Source organism: Mytilus californianus, unplaced genomic scaffold (genome assembly GCF_021869535.1).
Source record: "Mytilus californianus isolate M0D057914Y unplaced genomic scaffold, xbMytCali1.0.p SCAF_12, whole genome shotgun sequence".
Classification (NCBI taxonomy): Eukaryota; Metazoa; Mollusca; class Bivalvia; order Mytilida; family Mytilidae; genus Mytilus; species Mytilus californianus.
The window spans coordinates 11,509,797-11,521,919 of record NW_026262604.1 but is presented as its reverse complement, the minus strand read 5'-3'; the positions used below and the strand labels follow the sequence as shown (position 1 = coordinate 11,521,919).

The following is a 12,123-nucleotide window of genomic DNA, read 5'->3' as shown; positions in this document are numbered from 1 at the left end:
CTTTCTAATTTTAATGCCAAATTAGAGTTTTGACCCCAATTTCACGGTCCACTGAACATAGAAAATGATAGTGCGAGTGGGGCATCCGTGTACTATGGACACATTCTTGTTTATTTTTCTTTGATAACAGTTAAAAGTAATATTTTCAAGCGTGAATACTATCAATAAATATTTCAAACAGAAAAAAATCTGACAATGAATCATTCGAAGGCAGTGGGTCGACTTGACATTAAAGACTGTAATGATTTTATCTAAAAGTTGCACAACAATCTTCCACAGAATCAGCTAGTACGCAATAATGTTACAAACTTATTTACAAATCCCATGTTGATTTTTATTTTGCAGATATCATGTTTATTGTGTTAAATCTGTTACTAAATGTGTTATAGGATATTTTCTATTTATTATACTTATAGATTTTGATTGGTTAATACGAGGGAGGCAATTTACTCTATCCTATGGTAAATACTCTATTACCCTTCACGGAGACGCTTGATCAAGTGTGCGCTTTATTATATACGGATGGTTGTTATGTACAAGACGTCATAGTTTATTACTTTGAATTTGAAATTTAATATACAGTAATAACAGAACATTCAGTATAATAAATTAAATAACACCTATCTGAGATGGTGATAGAGCAGATTGTTACCCCTCGAAAAGACATTGTCAACCTTGGCTTCGCCTCAGTTGACAATGTTTTCTCGGGGTAACAATATGCTCTATCACCCTCTCAACTATGTGTTATTTGTATAATGATTTGATTTAACATGTTTAATATAATAAACATGCATTATCATAATGGTTTTTTTAATGCTTATAAACGTTTTGTGTTTGTTCTTTAATGACAATACAGAGTAACGAATTTTAATATCAATACGATTTTTCATTGTGACTTTATGTCTAAATTCGGGAATCTCAACAGCCATGCATACGTCAGATTGTGTTGAGCGCCATGATCTTGGTCCGAACGTGATCTTTGTCCGAAATGTCCTGAATTGCACTAACAGTCATGTATACCACCTGATATGTTAACAGCTAGATGGAAAACATATATATTTACATATTTTATCGACCTTAAATTAAAAAATGTAATCGATGAAATGTTATCGATTGTCTTGAACTTGTTTAGGTTAATTGTAATTTACGGTACTATTACTCTGCATTACAAAAAGCTCCGATTGTAATGTTTGTTTTGAGAACCATATAAAATATGATTACCTATTCCTTCAGAATAAATCACCGTAATGTACTTAAATTATAATCAATGAAAAAACTTCTAGTCACAACAAAACCGTGACCTAACGATCCCTAGAAACTAATAAGATATTGCATCTTCCTAAATTGTACGTGTTCTGTTATGAAAAATTGTTGAATTAGTTATTTAAGAAACATATGTATTTACAGTCATTGTGGTAAGCTGTTGTTAAAAAAAATGTATGATACATTAGCGATATTCTTTGTTATCCATAAAAAGAACAGTCTGAAATTCATTGACAAATATTTGGATTATATTATAGATTGATTGATTGTTAGTTGCTGAACGTGCAGTGGCAAATATTTCATGCATGTTCAGGACGACTATACTTTAGAAATCGTAAGCGGAAAATAATATGTGTCGAAGTCGAAGGACAGATGTCACGATACAATTCACCATTGCTCTAGAAAAGACAAACAATTTTACACTCCGAACAGTAAGCTATGAAGGGCCCCAAAATGACTAGTGTAAAACAATTCAAACAGGAAAACCAACGGTCTAATCTATATACAAAACGAGAAACACCCATTAACCACACCAACAAAACGACAATCACTGAACAACAGGCTCCTGACTTAGGACAAGTGCATAAAAATGCAGCGGGTTTAAACGTTTTAACAGTCGCCAATTGTCACCCTAACCTAAGACAGTAGTGCAACATTACAACATAAAAGGACACACTATAAAATATCAATTGAAATGGCTTAACTCGACCAAAAAGACATTAAAAAATTAAACATGTTTGTGAGCACTCAACACTCCCCTTAACCTGGTCAGTGGTGTAACAGGACAACATAAGTACAAACTATAAAAATCAGTTGCAAATGGCTTAACTCAATTGATCGGTACTATAAGCACAAAAAAAAACTAACTATTATAAAAACCATAAGTACACATATATAGTTTTGCTTGAGTATCGGTCTAGTATACTTTCAGTTCGCGTCAATAATTGCATAGCTGTATTGCCTTCGGAAATTCTTTAAGTTTATGTATACTTACTCGGTGTGAGCCAACGCTCCGTGTTGAAGGCCGTACTTTATTCCCCATTTCCATTCTCAATTTTATTTAACCTATCATTGTTTACTTTTTACACATTGTGACTTGGATGGAGAGTTGTCTCATTGGCACTCATACCACATCTTCTTATTTATATTTACAGTGTGGGCGTTTATCACGGATAGAAACTTTAGGAATTTATTCTTCATGCAGTGGAGTAGACCGAAAAGTGTGTGTGGGGGGACTTCTGAAAGGGAAAAGCACCCCTTTCCCCAAATAAAAAAAAATTCTATTGTCTTAAAGTCTAGTATAGGTAGTCATTGTCCTCTATTATTTTCAGTTTTCGTCTGTAATATTGTATGTTGTAAAAAAGGGGGTGTGCCTTTTTGCGCCCTTACTCCGGTTCTCCTGGCATATTCAAATAGCAAGTCGTACGTGCAGATAACCAAGGTGCTCCTAATTTCAAAGCATCATACACACAATAACTCAGGCATACTTTATTACTTTAACGTGAAGGAACCAGAGAGCAGAGATTCGTTGGGTTGTTTTAACTAGTATTGAGAACGGTTTAGGCTTAAAGGGACTCGCGGATCGAACCTGTAATAGGATTTAGCATAACTGACGATCTGTTATACAAGGTATGTGTACTTTAAGAAGCTGGTGACAGCCCTTTAAATTGGTCTTAAAAGGCAATGAAACCCCTAAAATGTTCATAAAAGTCATTAAGTACTAAACGATACAGTCAAAAATGAGGGGTTTAAAAAAAACTAAGGGTACGAATTATCAATAAAAAAAAGGTGAACTCTCCAAGGTGTCTTTTTTTGGGAAAAGGGCAAATAAAGATCATTTTAATAGTGACCACTATACTATTCTTTCTCCCGTCCAAACTATGTATCTTTCATCGCGTATAGCTTTGATATGTATGTGTCTGTGTATTTTGCAATTATTGCAGATCGGCAGCTAAACTGTGTTGATAGACACGGCTTCAATAATTAGTACTACCAGTTTTAAAAATCATATATACGTACGCATAGTTGAAGTTTTAGCAGCCTTTACACAAAATTACTGTCGACGGAAACCTCAGACTTTCAGCATGATCAAAATATAGAGCTATATATAGATGTATGCGTATTCAGAAAGAAGTATAATGAATTTAATAAGATGTGTGGTTGTTTAATCATGTTTATCGCAAAAGAAGAGATATGTCCTCTAAAAGTTACATAATATAAAATGTGCCTTCTTCTTCTTCTTCTTCTTCAGGGGCCACCCCCTTATGGAGCTTCATATGATAATAATATGATAAATGCATAGACTTTTCACAAATATCACTCCAAACGTTGGCTTAACAGCCTTCCATCTTTTCAAAATCCTGGATACGCACTTGATGCATGGTGGCGGCAATTTATAATTTTAAAACATTCAATAGCTATGTAACGCATACTTCTATAATTTTAATGCATGGAACCTTGATTTGCTCGTACAAGTAACATGAGTAATTCATCATACAACCTGACATAGTCTTCATATATAAATTGTTAGGCCCTTTCTTGATTTTTTTTTTCTAATCAGTCTAGTCAGCGGGTATTATTTTTCGGTTGCAAAAATGCCACGCCAAAGGATCAAATAAATGTGTGAAAATGGTCAATTTATATAATTTTGTAAAATAGCAACCAATGCGCTTTGAAGCATTCTGTTGTTGAGTGGCTTTACCCATAATATCTGCCTTCTATTTCTTCTGTCTGTATAACCTTCCGTTGAGGTCAGGAACACCAAGAAATGTCTTGTATCAGTAAGTTACAGATTCTCCGTAGGTCCTCTCAGAGATACATTTATACACGACCCAAGTGTCACACACTCATTTCCAAATTTGATCAATACCATAATTCCTTAAAATCTAAAACTGGTCTCACCACCATAAGAGGGTCTGGATGGGGATCCTTAGTTTCTGTATTCTTTAGATTTTTAGGGCACTTTTCTTTATCTTTAAACATAACGCTTATGATGTGAAATTCTCATGAACCAGATTAAATGAGATTTTACTATTACCGGCATTTTTTTCTGTAACTTATATGATTTCTTTATTCTGTACCTCGTTCATTTCTGTAAATAGTTTTGATTACCTAATTCTTTTATTTTCGACAGTTATTCTGTATTCTTCATGTTCTTTAGCACCCAAATATTCTCTACATTTTATATTTTTTGCACATTTTTCTCCGTTTATTTTCTGCCATTATTCTCTATTCTGTATCGTGACCATGTATACCACATCCAGACTGTCCTATAGGCATACAATTTATAGAATAAAAAGAGGAGAATAACTTGCCATCACCTTCATAACTGAAGATATAATATATATGTTTTGAAGTTACTGATCACTAAGAAAAATTACTACAGGTCGTTGATGTCACACAAGTTTTCGGAGTCCCTCCAACAATTTTAATCTCTTTAGCTGATGACATAATTCATTAGATAGTCTTTGTAATGTCTGTTAGTTGTTCTGTACTTAAGTTTTCACCACTGAAATGAAGCAGTCAAAAATCAGAAGCAGAAAAGATTCTTGGTTTCCAAAAAGTTCATGCCAATTCCATTCACCAAGTAAACGAATAAATTCCACTTTGGGCCGAGATATTTATGGGACGACGTCAACAATAGATTACCGGAAGTACGCTTTTAACCCATTAAATTATAATTTTGGAATATCAGGGGAAGGTTGTATTTGCCAGATAGTAAGTAAATAAATACACATTAGCTTTTTAAAAACACATTGTAGGATGATGTTGATTGAAATATATAGCTTTGAGACCAACATTAAAATTTAATGTCAGCAAGTTAGGATTTCTGGAAAGCTACCATCTCCCGAAGTCTAAAAACCACGATCGATGATATTTTTTTGTAAACAAAAGCAGCATTTTTATCAACAAAAACAGCCTTATATTTACTGCTCTCTTGTATGTGCTAGTTACGATTCAGGAATTCCAATCATTTTCAATGGAAATCTCTAGGTGTTTATTTCCCATAGACAGATTAACATGAAAATTATACATTCATTTGGCTAGAATTTACGTCAACATGCTCAATCTCATTATCTGCTACATCTGGGACCACAAAAATGCTATAAAATAATACTGCTGAATGAACAGTCTATAGATTTGTGCAATTAACTAAAAATAAACTACACAAAACATGCAAAACACTTAATATATAAACAAGTTGCTTTTTTTAAAAAAAGAAATGCAATCGTAAACCCAAATGCTAGTTTGGCATTAAATATTAGATAATTGTTTTTTTTTTATAAGAGTTAGTTTCTAGGCTTATGTTCAAATACAAATGTGAAGAAATTTAATCAATTAATGATTATTTGTGCTTAAAAAAAGAAATGCAATACGTGAAACTTAATAGCTGTTTTTATTAAGAAAAATTATTTAAGGAAAACAAAAGGAAGAATTTTTTTTTGGCGAGCTACCTTTTGATAAATTATTTATGGATTTAAAAATACAGTAAGTGGGAGACACCTTCAATGTCGTCCCTCCTCTGGGTACGGTGGGGAGAAAAAGATTTTTATTGTTGCGAGCAACCATTTGATGAAATATAACTGGGTATAAGAAATTTTTTAAGTAAGAAAGGAGAAAGACAGGAGAAAGATTTTACCGCACGACCATTTGATGAATTAAAAATGGATTTAGGATTATTGTATTAAGAAAGACAAGACAAATGTATTAAGAAAGGCAGGACAAATGTATTAAGAACAGAACAAATAGCAGATTTTATTTATTTAGTAAGGGGTACATGTAAATCTCTTAGTTAATTTATCTTAAACCGGTGTTTTGCATTTGCGCCGATCTGCATCTCACTTGTGACGATTTTTTCTTTCAATTGCACCAGTTTTATACGAGAGCATGACATATGTAAGGTATCCTAAAGTATTTAACGACTAAAAAAAACCCATTTAAAAACATAATTATAATAAGAAAAAAAATCATTAACCTCGCAAGATCTTTCTATGATTTTTTTTTAGTATTTATATTGTCCTATTTTTTCCAAATTAGATTACTAAAAAATCATTTGAATAGACTATTGTCTCATTCGTAAAGTCTACATCTCACTCCACCTGCATGGACTTTCAATGTAGCCATTATGTCAACATATGGTAACAACAGGCGTCGCTCTATATAATTAAGATTCTCTCAGTATCAATTATAAATAATTTTATACTCACTTACTGTCTTGTAATCTAATTAATTAGTACAACAACCGATTTGTTTTTGCAACACAACTTTAACATCACAAAGAAACACTTACAACCCATACACCGTAGCTGTTATATAAGACATCAAAGAAAGTTTAGTTTACACAGTTATGAGAACAGTTGACCAGGAGCTTTTAATTAATTAGATAACGCATTTACATCGGTACATTATCACAATGGTCACACAAAGCTCTGCTACTTGTGGTCAAAATTATAAAAATATAACATAAATAAAACAAACTTCAAAATTTCCTAAAAACTATTTTACATGCATAAAACCTAAGTATCAATTATCCTGTGTCTTTCAAAATCTCCTTGCACTATTTTACATTTTCATATTTAATATATTAAAACCGAAAATTCATCATCTGATCATTTTCAAGAAATAATAATAATTTTTTTTTATTTTGACGAACATTTTGAAGAGCCTTCAGGGGTTCAAATTAGCGGTGGTCCGAGGTCCGCGACTTTCCACTTTTGCAATCGGACTTTCGACTTGGTTACTAGCTACGCCCGACGGACCATCGACTTGAAAGAAAATAAAGAAATAACTTTGAAAACCTTTTTACCAAAGTCTCCAAATAAACGATCTCAAAACTTATATCATCTTTATTATTCATGACAGCGATGTTAATTTTGTTCAACCGCTAGCTCAGGGTCCGACACTTACGGTTGTCCGATTGCCCGGGGCAAGCTAATGCCGTATTCGAACAAGTAAAAACATCATCTTGGTTGTCCGATCGGGCAAGTGAAAAAAAGTGTTATATGATTAAAATTTCACAAAATCAATAGTGTCTGTTGTTTTGTCCATAGATTACTCAGTGATAACACCGCACAGTCGAGTAAAGTGGTCTTAACCCCCCTTCAATGCGTATATTTCGTCAATTGTTCGCACTGAATTCCCCATTTTACCAAAAATAGATCACGTTTAAAAATATTGGCCAATCAGGCGGCCGCGGCGTTGCTTTGCCATTATCGTTATCCATCGGGACACCACTCGGGCGTTTCCGACGCACGTGTTATTCCCACCGACCAATGGAAAGCGGAGGTCTATTTTCGTTGTTCTAACTTTATAATTTGACATCGGATGTGTATTTCCCTAAGATGGAAAAACGTAAAAGCTTGAAAGAGAAAATGAAATTAAACTTTAACAAATTTGTCAGTTGTTGTCAGTTTATCAAGAAGGGTTATTTGAAATGGCATTTCTTAGATAAATTATTATGAAATAAGTATCTCTATGTAAATAATCCAATTCCCGTATATTCATCGATCTTTTCCCTCCCTCCTCGGCTCATATATGCCTCATAGTATATTTTCATACTCCATAATCAATTTACACCCCATATACATGATAACTATATTTTATCTGCATGTACTACATTACAACCACTAAAATAGCATGTAAAAGTTTGGGCATGTAGATTTCACTTTCGGACAAGTAAAAGTAATAGGGCACTTGCCCAACTGGACAAGTTGGTATAAAAGTTAATGTCGAACCCTGTAGCTTTATACAGAAAATCGCCGACAAGTAAGTTCAAGTAAGGTGTAAATTCGAGTAAAATCGTATCTGACTTGACAAAAACAACATTGAAAAACAATGGATGCCATGAAGACAATTACAATATCGGGTCCAATTCCGGAAGCGGATTAGGGTAATTCCGGATTTTGGCGATCAACTACATAAAAAAAAAATTCCAGGCAGGTGACAAAATATATCTATGATTATGAAATATAAACACTAGAATTGAAAACCAAAAGATATATGGAAAAGAAAGAAAAAGCAGAAAATATTTTATACAGAAACTCAAAATTACTTTTTGGCAAATTTTAATGTCAAAATCCAATACAATGTGACAGTATAAATTTTCTTTATCAGTGATAAATGCTGATAATGCATGTAGATGTTTTTAAAGTGTAAACATATTACTGCAATTTCAAGGGGTAATTTTTTCTCAATTTAAATTTTGAAGGGCCTGTTAAAATAGCTGGAAGTTTCTTATTTTATTTTCACAGATAGTACAACTAGATATGATACCTGAATGTAAGCAAATCAGCAAAAGCTCCAGTGGACTTTACAATCGAGCTGAAATACGTGTGAGCCCTGAGATAATCATGGCATAATTAGCAATTTAATATCAATCGTTGAGACAACACACCCATCCACAGTGACACCTTCCCCAATACCAAAAAAAAAAAAGATTACTTGAATTAATTATATACAAGACAATTACATTTATCGTGAAAAACCGTGAAACAAACAATGAAATAAGCTAACCTTATACCAAAAGCACATTAATTTTGTATCTAACTGAGTTATGAAATATTTTAAGTAAAAGTAGGACCTGGAATTTAGGTTGTGGACCTTTCAGTTTGGAGAGTCAAAGGTCCTGGACCTTCCAGTACCAAATGTTAATTTGAACCCCTGGCCTTAATTACTACAGGTTATAATTAGGTAATCTGTTCCCTGGCCCAGATAACTATAAATAGAAATAATTTTTTCTTATCTCTGCCTGCATCTGTCATCACTCGGTGTCTATAAATAGACATTTGATATCATGCTTATCGCTGACCCTGTTAAGTCTGCTGAAATTGCATGCATGATTAATTTTAAGGTTATCGATCGTAATTAAAGCTGCACATTTAATGCTTGAAGTATTATTTCTTTCATCTGCATGGTCAAATGTATTTTTTTTTTAAATATATTTTAGATTTAGATTTCAGTTTTAGTTTTTTTTCATATTCAATATCTTTTTATTCACATTCTAATAACGAAAAAGGATCCAGATATACCTATAACAATCTGATTTGTTATTTTAATCAAGGAGGTTATATGACTTCCTTGTTTTTTAAAAAGGAAATAATGTTGCAATATTTAAACAAAGAAAATAACTGTATTTCAATTTGCAATGTACTTTCATAATTAATTTAAACGTTATTTTTAATAAATGATATTTTTTTCGAAAAATCCTAGTTTTTAACATCCATTCAAGGACGTATAATAGATTATATATACGTCCTTGGTCTATACTAGACGTAAAATTTTAATAAAATGCAAGAAAGACTTCTTTTTAATTTCAGTATAAAAAAAATGAATTAGCCTGCTTTGTACATCAAGTACATCTTCCCTAGACTCAAAATCTTAGGGGTTTACGCAAAAATCTCTTTGGAATAATTATATATAATCTAGTGAAAAAATCATGTTTTATAACATATTTTAACTTCAAATACGCAGATACTAGTGACTACAGAAGATCCTTTTGTTTTGGGATTCCGTGTCCATGCAATTTTTTTATTTCCCTGAACAATTTAGCACCTTGAACTTAAGTTTTTTATTGATCATGGACAGAAACATGACTCGCAACCAAAGCAGTTAAGCACTGAAAAGTTAATAAACTGTTTAAGAATCTGATATTTTTTTTTTAAATTCCTTATCATTATTATTCATATTCGAATAATTTTTTCTCTTTGCATGTTTTGATTTTGTCCTTTTTTTTCTTCTGATATATGCAAACAAATCTTTTTGGTGCACTTTTAAATGGAAGATTACTCAATATTATATTCTTTCTTAAAAGAGGTACTGCCTTTCCAGTTTTCAAATTATATATAATGATCTAGAATTAGAGCTTTTGTATCATTTGGCAAAAAAAAATGTTTGGTCTTTTGACAGTTATTTTAGATTTAATATATAAGTCTGAAAATTAAACCCAACATTGTTAGAATTAGATTTTTATGCTAACGTATTATTGTCCCTCAAAGGGATTAGAACTCACACCTCTGATACACTGCAGCACCAATTGCTTACATGTAGCCTCATGTTCAGCGCTCTAGACCACTCGACCACATCCGCTATATAAAAATATAACTTCAATAGTCGTAGTATTACCTTGTCCCGTAAGGCGAATATAGAGATAGACATAAGACATGTGTTTTAAGCATGTGTAGATGTTATATTATTTTTTTATACACAATGTATTTTTATTTGTCAGCAATCTAACTCAACAAATTTTATATACCGTACGGGATAATAATTCAACTATATCATGTATATAGATATATATATATATATATTATAAAAGAGGGACGAAAGATACCAGAGGGACAGTCAAACTCATAGATCGAAAACAAACTGACAACGCCATGTCCAAAAATAAAAAGACAAACAGGCAAATATTAGTACAGATGACACAACATAGAAAACTAAAGACTAAGCAACACGAACCCCACCAAAAACGGGGGGTGATCTCAGGTGCTCCGGAAGGGTAAGCAGATCCTGCTCCACATGTGGCACCCGTCGTGTTGCTTATGTTATTACAAATCCGGTAAATAGTCTTATTCGGTAAGTCACACTCGTGAAAAGGGAAGGGTATTGTAGTTAAGACTTAAGGAACATTTCCGATATCATCTGTGAAACGGTTATTCCATAACGGTCAACCAACTCGTGATGGCGTCCGTAAAATTTACGAAGGGATGACTTCAACTTCACCATTTGGAACTCTTGGCTTAATAACATGTAAAACAAATTTATTACATGTATTATGTGGATTTGTGTTTTTCATTGGGATACCAATTTTCGTGGATTTTGTGGTTACATGCATGTACATGTATATAATTATAAGCCTACGTGAATCATGAATTCAAATGTTCAACAAAGTGTAAGTTTTCTATAGGCTAGTACAATGTATACCATGTATACATGTACATACAGACTTTGGCAAAACCATGAAATTAAGTATCCCAGTGGTTCCTAAGTCTTTGAGAAATCAACTGGACATTTGATCCAACAAACCATTCTACTTACCTGGACCAGACTCTCTTATAGGCCATTTACACATATGATTTGGTCAAAATTCAAAATTTTAATGCTCATTTGGTCTAGTAATGCATATCACTTAAATGGACCAGACCAATTTTTACTGGACTTTGCCCAATGTCCGGCAACCTTGGGAATGACTGATATCCAAGAACAATTTTTCCTCAATCCACGAAAATTGGTACCCACAAAAGTAAATGAATCCACAGTACATGATGTTTAATATATTAATAATAATAATAATAATAATTCTTTGTTTAAAGAGGGTTGACATTAGTTAGGAATCTGTGTAATCAAGTGGCTTCATTTACAACTTGGGTGCTCAACATACAACATGTACAATGAAGATAATCCTTTATGGAAACATGTTCTGATTGTCAACATTCAGTTGCATGAAAAGTCTGACCTATATTTTATATGTAGATATTTATAACTAGATTTACATTTATGATCATGATGATTATGATTATTAGGTAGAATAACTTGGTTTCTTCCCCTGAATTATATTTCTTTCTTGTAACAAAAAATATATGTGCATTCAAATTATTTGTTTAGTTTATATACAAGTATTGTAACAATATTTTGACTTTTGTTATTTATACATGTATGGGCGTTTTTCAATAAAAACGTGATTTCTTGTCCCAGTCACTTTTTTAAAAATGTGTTTGATCTTTACAAGTAATTTTTTGTGCAGTCAGTACATTTAATTAGATATAACATTTTTAAGCAAAGAAACATACTATTTTTTAGAGGGATTAATAAGATATTGATTCCTGAATGGTTCAATATAATCAAAATGGCATGTCCCTAGAC

At 32.5% G+C, this 12,123-nt stretch overlaps 1 protein-coding gene across 2 annotated transcripts in view; it reads left to right on the top strand.

Moving 5' to 3' along the window:
- The first annotated feature begins 4,945 nt into the window (after positions 1–4,945).
- LOC127721352 (sodium- and chloride-dependent GABA transporter 2-like) overlaps positions 4,946–12,123 on the top strand; it is a 58,950-nt gene continuing 51,772 nt past the window's right edge. For both annotated transcript variants that reach the window (XM_052228100.1, XM_052228101.1), the window contains exon 1: positions 4,946–4,980. The gene's annotated coding sequence lies outside the window, so the exon portion shown is untranslated. The remainder of the gene's footprint in view (positions 4,981–12,123) is intronic.